Source organism: Castor canadensis, chromosome 13 (assembly GCF_047511655.1).
Source record: "Castor canadensis chromosome 13, mCasCan1.hap1v2, whole genome shotgun sequence".
In the NCBI taxonomy this organism is placed as follows: Eukaryota; Metazoa; Chordata; class Mammalia; order Rodentia; family Castoridae; genus Castor; species Castor canadensis.
Window position 1 is genome coordinate 15841492 of NC_133398.1, and position 8120 is coordinate 15849611.

Below are 8120 nucleotides of genomic sequence, written 5' to 3' on the forward strand. Positions count from 1 at the left end.
TGGCTTTGGATTTGGACATGAGTTTAAAACCTAACCCTGTGACTTCTGGGATCTGAAGTTTGGCAATTAATCAAAAACATAGTTTGCTTTTTAAAATAAAATAGAATAGTGCTCACTTTTAAGGATTTTCTTCAAGAATTAAATTAGAAAAAAAGTATTTCTACCACAAATGTACACAGAAACTTCTTGATGATAGTTGGTCCTTTTCCCCTTCTGTTTTCCTCATTCTAGTCTCTGATGTCATGTTCTCTGGAAGCATTTGACTTGATATTCTAAACCATAACAACCAAGATTCTTCACCTAAGGACACCATGTGACCTTGTGCTTAAAAGCACAGACTCTGGGATTATAATGTCTAGATTTGAGGCTCAGTTGCAACCTTCATTATGTGACTTTGGTCAGGTGAATTAAATTCTGTGTTCAGATTATCTGTTGTGTAATTTAAAAAAATCCCACAATTTAGTGGACCACAATAGCCATTTTATTTTGATCATCAGTTTGTGGTTCAGGAATTCAGGGATCAGCTACACAGTTCATCGTGGGTCCATAAGGCATCAGCTGGTTTATTCCCATGTCTGGCTTGTTCTGAGATGGCTTGCTCACTCACATGCCTGCTACCTCAGCATTTCTTGGTCTGCATCTATCTTCACAGGACACCTCATACTCTATGACCTTTCCTCCAGTTTGGGCTTCACACAACATCATGGCTGCAGGGTTGTGGACTTCTTAAGCAGTTTCTCAAGTTTCAAGAGAGAAAGTCTTCAGACTAAAGATTCAGCTTCAAAAGTTCTAGAACCTGACTTCATTGCCTTCTCCTGGTTGTGAAAGTCATTAAGATGACCCAGATTCAAGGATAGGTGAATTAGAGTTTATCTTTCAATTATCACATAATTTATAGCCATATTTAACTCAGCATACCATTTAAGCCTTAACTTCTTCCCCATGGAGATTTTGGAGGACTAAATTAGATAATGAACAGAAGGCATTTAGTACAGCACCTGATATGTAATCACCAATCATTAAATAGTTGTTATTATCAGTTGCTTCTTCTCTAGCCAAACTTTCTTCCTCATGGCCTCTACCTCTCTTCCTTTCCCTACCTCTCTAATATATACAAATCAGAGTTTCTCCCACTAATGAAAATGTATATGAAAGAAGGATTTGACTCAGGGGAGAAATGGGAGCACTAAGCTTCAGGAGTTGTTATACTCAAACATGGGCAATGGTAATAGTGATGGGAATGTAGAAAGTGGACAAGTTCTAGGGCCATTGAGGAGTTGCACTGATAAGAGCTGGTGATTGACTAATTGATTATTTGGTAGAATTGATGTGTAAGAAGAAAATGGGTGAATCAAGGATGATGCCTGGCTGTTGACAGAAATGACTGGTTGGATGGTGGTTATTTTCTCCCATATAAACATAAAATGCCTCTCATATAAACAACTGATGTTCTGTCAGCTTCTATGTCATTTTCTTGTATGCGTGTCTTCCTTATATCTGGGCAGCATGGAGACATAATAGGAATTTAGACATTGCTTTCTCAGTAACAGGGAATATTTGAAGCTTGATCACATGAGTGACATGAAACAAGTTATTCCTTAGGGAGATTACATGGATCAAAATGAAGCAAAACAGAGATTTCTCTACCTTGTATCGTTTTGGTCTGTTCATGATTAACAGTCCTCACTTCTACCATGGCCTCAGCTTTTACATGGATAAATTTCAGTCCTCTGGTGGAAAAATTCTAACTGTAAAATAAAGTTAAAAGAAGTTTGCTTTCCAACTAAATGACAACACGGGCCACACAAACTTCCAGGAGTAGGGTATCTGTTAACTTGGTCATTGTTATTCAGAGGTCTCTATCTATTTATATTGCCATCAGCCTAAAGTGGAATCCCAAATGAATACTGTCTATTCACATTGCCTGTGTACTCCATCGAGCCCTTCATCCTTCTCTATTATCTTGCTTCAAGTCATTGGTCACAACTCCTTGTATAACTCTTATGTCTCCAAAGGCTCTCTGACCAGCAAGGGTTCTTTTGTGATATTTGATCTTCCTTGCGACTCTAATTAGTGACAAATAGGTCCGGTTTATCTACAAAGTATATGCATGTAGAAAATCCCTGGGAAGAACATATAATGAATTCAGATATAACAAGATAGATAATTTTTCCTCCTTCTTTGTAGCCTTACTCTAGTCTTTTCTTGAATCTTACAATAATATGATTCTACATTTTATGCAACTGAATTTTAGATCCCATTTGGAGCATTATAGTGGAGGATTACTATAATAATAATAATAATAATACCAACAATAAAAACCATGAAGAAACTGATTATAATAACAATTATAGTAAAAGCAATAGGCAACTTTAAGTGTGCTTATTACATGTCAGACATTGCATTAAGTACTTGATATATGATTATCTCATTTAATCATCATGGGAATCCTGAACAATAGGCTATTTTATGTCCACTACAAATAAAACTGAGAGAGGCCAAGTGATTTTCCCATGGTTGAACAGCTAATAAGTAATGACGGTGGAGTTCAGGTCCAGCTCTTTCTGACTTGCTTTCTCCAGCAAGTAGAGATAGTCACATTATCCTAGAAGTTTTCTTGGATGTATTCAGTTTGATCCGCATTTTATTTTATTGATGAAAAAGTGTTGCACTCTAGACTGGTTTTCTTTACCAAGTGCTGTGCAGGGTCTTGACATCTGTTGGATGGAAAAATGATAGAAACATATTAAGCAATCAAAATGTAAAGTTTTTACTTAAAGAGCAAGCTGTGGAACACAGGGGACTTGAGGTCCATCACATCAGAATTCAGCAGCAAGGGCAAGAGATCCAGGCTATGGTAATAAGTTGCAGACCAAGGGATTGTCTGAAGACTGGTGATTTAATTAAAGATAGAGGGGTAGGCTTCATCCCCACTCTACGACTGACACAGGCAAATGGCCAGGCCTCTGGCAGATGGGTGACAATCAGTGTCATTCACTAAGTCTCCAGAGGAGATTTTCAGAGTTCCTGTCTGAACTCTTTTTCTAGGTAAAAGCTTAGACTCCATTCATGCATTTTTTATCCCACAGATGGCAGGCAGGAAATATAAGGCATGAAGAGGGACAGGTGTAAGAGCACTGGGAAGCAGCACAACCTGAGAACACATGGCCTTCTGAGAGCACAGCCTCCACTTAACTCCAGCTCATGGTTGTATATGCCTCTTTTCATTTTGTAAGAGAAGACTCTTCTCTTTGTGAAGTCTGTAGACTGGAAAATACTGGGGAAAGGGATTTTTTTTTTAAAAAAGTCCTTCTAGTCAAAGCATCCGAATATCAGTGGCCAAATTAAATTCTACTGCTTCCAGTTTGAAATACAGAATTTATTTAAATGTCACTTCTTTCAGGAAGCCCTCAATATTAGTTTGCTAAGCCTACCATAATACAGTACTACCTACTGGGTGGTTGAAACAACAGAAATTTATTCTCTCACAATTCTAGAAGGTAGAAGTCCAAAATCACACTATTGGTAGGAACAAATCATTCCTTGCCTCTATCTTGATTCTTGTGGTTTTCTGGCATTCCCTGCCATTCTTGGCTTGTGGATGCAATATTTGATCTCTTTTGTTATGTGGAATTCTCCCCTTTTGTCTATGTCTCTTCTCTTTTGTAATGGCACAAGTCTTGTCAGTTGAGGGTCTACCTTAATGACTTTATCTTAAGTTGATTATGGACAACCCTTCCTCATTTCCAAATTGGGTTCTATTCAAAAACTGTGAGTTAGAACTTAAAGTTTTGAAGAGATGCAATTCAATCTACAGATCTATGCCCTACTTCTCTTTTTGTCTCTAAACTAGGTCACCTCGACTCATAATTATATTAATTAATCTGTGATATTATTAGTGCAAAGTCTGTGTTTACCCTGGACTACAAACCCATGAGGTAGAAGCTATGTCTGTTTGGATAGTAATTAGATCTCTAGCATTAGTAGGGCGTTTAGTAACCATTTTATACATATTTCTGGAATGGATGAATACATAGTCTGCCTTGCCTGGATGTTGCCTCTGCCTATAGCATCATCATTCTCTTACAAACTCCAGACACATTGGTCTTCCTCTTCTCCTCTGCCTGTCAAATGACTTGTGTGTGTAAATGCCAAAATAAAGGCTATCTCTTTTTCCCCTTTTCCTCGTCCGTCTGTTCTGCTCTAACCTCATTCTTCACCTCCATTATAAATAATGCAATAGTCCCTTGATTTCTGAGAAATTGATTCCTGAGCCATCACGGGTACAAAAATCCTCAAATGCTCAAGTTACTTACATAGAATTGTGTGGTATTTGCATATAATCGATATACATCTGCCCATTTTTATTTTATTTTATTTTTTGACAATACTAGGGTTTGAATTCAGGGCCTTACACTTGCTAGGCAGGTGTTCTACCACTCGAGACACTCTGCCAACCCTGTTTTGTGTTGGGTATTTTTGAGATATGGCCTCGAGAACTATTTGCCCCGGTCTGGCTTCTAACCGCAATCCTCTCAATCTCTGCATCCCAAGTAGCTAGGATTATGGGTTTGAGCCCCTGATGCTGAGCAGGTTCATACTATTTAAATCATGTCTAGATTACTTACAATACCTAATACAGTATGAATGCTATGTAAGTAGTTGTAATACTCTATTGTTTAGAGAGTAATGACAAAAAATCTGTATATAGCCAATATAGGCACAATTTTTTTTCAAGTATTTTTAATCTGTAGTTGGTCTTTTAGATTCTGAAGATCCGTGAACATGAATGGGGGACAAATTCATCTTTATTTTACTAACTTCTCTCTGAAATGCATTTCCTTCCATCATAAACATAAGTAACAAATTATGTTGGTTTGAGAAATAGCTGCGACTTTGTCACACACAGAAATGATGTACATTTTCATATCACACTATAGTTATTGCAATATATGGAAGAAATATTGTTGATCTACATTACTCCATCAAAATTATAGTAGTCACTGCAATATTGTGGTGATATACTAATAACAAAGTAAGCAGGTTACTATATCACAAAAATCTAAACTATTTTAATGAGTGTTTCCATGTGATTAGTTTTCTCAGTGTTTGTATCTCTGTTTACAATCAAGAAAAATTGTAAGCAAAATACAAAATTTTGAAATTGTAAAATAAAAGAGTACTATCTTCATAAGTCACACTAGACAACTTCAGAGGCACTCTGATTATCTGATTCTACAGTGATCTTCATCTTTCATTGTTTTTGAGACACTATGCAACTATGATTAAGAGGAAACTAAAAACAATGCAGATAATTCCTGCCCACGGAGGTGAAATATGTCCACTGGAGGGACAACTGATTTCCCTGAACTCCTCATTTAGTAACTTATCCACTTATAAGCAAGTTTTGCCTGTATTAACACATTCTTTTCAGCACCCCTGAATGCCTGTGTTTCTACTCTTTAAATTCCCACTTTATAATGCCTTACTGACTGTATTTATAAATAAAAACTTTCAAATGTTTTCATGTGATATTTGGATATGAGTCATGATTTTACCCCTCAAGATAAGTTTGTAGCATAGTTTAGGCAAGTAGAACGTTACTCCAAGAAAGTCACCAGAATACCAACGAAGTCTACAAAGAAAAGGTAAGGTACTCAGCATGTGAGTACCCTCTGGGTCTACACTTTTGTACTCAAAAGTCTTCAGAACTCAGAGTCTCAGAAGTCTGTACTTTTGCAGATTATCCCTTTGCTAAAGCAATGCAAGCCACACAGCCTTGCTGCTGGTTCAGAGAAGGGATGGCCATGCTAACAAGCAACAGAAGGTGGGGTGGAGGGAGGAAAGGCATCAACTAAGACTTCAAAATGCTTCTTTATTAGCATGAAGTAAGGCTTTATCATATTCATCTGCCAGAAAGAAGAGGCTGAGTTCAGAGCAATGTAAAGAGCTCTGTCTAAAGTTACTCGAGGATCCTGGCCACCATTTTTCACAGATTGCTCTGGGGTATTCAGGGGTGTTCGGGGGGAGGGTGCATTGTCCACTCTCTTGGATGAAGGGAAAGCTAGAGAAAGGTTGGTTACAGACAGAGCGTCTTTGACCATGTGGTTGTTTAGGCCAAGCAGGTGTTTGGCTTTTTATTGTGGCTGTCATTTTCTCTGTAGGACCACAGCAGGGAAGTGTCAAGTTGGTTCTCTATTGTACACATCAATGTAGCTATGTTGTTGCTTTTTTTTTTTTTTATCACAAGTCTGGGCCTCCTGGTAATAGACTAAACATGAGCTGCTGCTTGCCTCCTTCCCTCTGTGGATGTCATCAATGTAATCACAGAACAGGTGGGTACAGGCGATTAATAGGTGGGAAGAGGGGAAGGAGAGGAGATCTACTCAAGAGTGGGGGGAGAGTTAATTTGACCTGAAGCTCAGAGGCACTGTCTCTTCCAGCAAGGCTGTCACAGTGGTTATCAGTGGGAACAGCCTCCCTCCAGCCTCTCGGTCTCATTTCTAGTCCAGGCATGCTTGAGAAGCCATTACCATATTTATAGAGCTACCTGGCTCCACAGCACATGCATGAGAGGGTTAGAAAGACCTATCTATTTTTCCAGCTGTGCTGCTATCCTCGGTGGCAAGGCTGACGGGGGAGAAGGGAGGGCCTCGACCTCAGCATTAGAAGACAGAGAGGATTAGGCTGCAGAGGCTGGCTAGAGAGAGTGTGTGCAGCTTCTTTCTTGAGTCTTCCAGCTGTTTGTGCTGAGCCAATGTGGCTAGTATTGGAACTGTGGACTCTGAGGAGAGCAGTGTGCCGAACTACTGGTCAGGGAGAGATGTGTAGGGGAGCTGGTATCAAGGTCTGCTCCCTCTTCACCCCACAACCTGCTTTTCTTATTGAAAGTCAAAGCTGTCAGTGGTCAGGAAGCAGTGCTGGAAAGTGGATAGACCATGACCTTGAGAGTCAAGAAGACTACTAGTTGTATAACCTTGGGCAGATCACCTCATTTCTCTGAGCCCCATTTGAGTCATCTGCACAAAGGAGATAATAATGAATTGTTGGGAGGAAGTAATTACAGACATAGTTGAATGTGACTTAAACGCTCGTTTCCTTCTGAGATCAGGCCATTCTGTGACCCACTTAAGTTTTGACTTACATTACTGCATGATACAATTCTTTGTGATAGTGGACAGAAATCCTGAAAAATTTATTCACTGCTCACTACCCTACCCTTACCCCTGTTAGTAAATGTGTGTTCTTTTCTTGAGTTCTCTCTCTCTCTCTCTCTCTCTCACACACACACACACAGACACAATAATATTTTCCTTCTTATTACAATCTGTGGCATGTCTACCCTGTTCTTATACAAATAAAGTGGATCTGAACTTCAGGATTATAGTTTCAAAGAAGGATACCATGATTTCTGATTGCTTGTGTCTCCTGGCACCCCATGTTTCCCTGCCCATCTGGTTCCAATATAAAAGTTGCAATGACAGCAACTAACAGCATGTGTTATCTCCTGCCTTAGTTCAACTAAAAGCAAACTACATTGATAGCAACCAAAGAATATATTTTACCACTTGGTCTCACTGGTTAACAAGGAAGGGGCAGCAAGCCTCTTGGAAAAAAATTCATCGTTCTGCAGAAACCCTAAAACTGAGCCACAAAAGAAACCATGAACTCACTAAGTTGGGGCCAATTCTGTAGGCATTTTATGATATTACTTTTTCCTTTTATTGGGAGAATAGATTTCTGGCAAAGGCCTTTAATTGGATAATTAAAGATGCGAGTGGTATATTAGGGTTCTGTTGAGAAATAGGGTATATAGAATATACCTATGTCTCTGGAGAGATTTATTACAAGGTGTTATTTCATATACTTATGGAAGCTGAGAAGTCTCACTATCTGTAATTTATAAGCTGGAGACCCAGGAAAGCTGGCATTGTAGTTCAAAAGCCTGAGAGCAGAGAGAGCTCATGGTGTTGATTCCAGTTTGGATCTGAAGGTCTAAGATCAGAAGCACCAGGGGCAGGAGAAGATCCATGCTCCATTTCCAATTCAACTTTCTTGTTCTTCTCAGACATGCAATGGAATGGATGGTGCACACTCACACTAGAAGGGACACCTGTGTT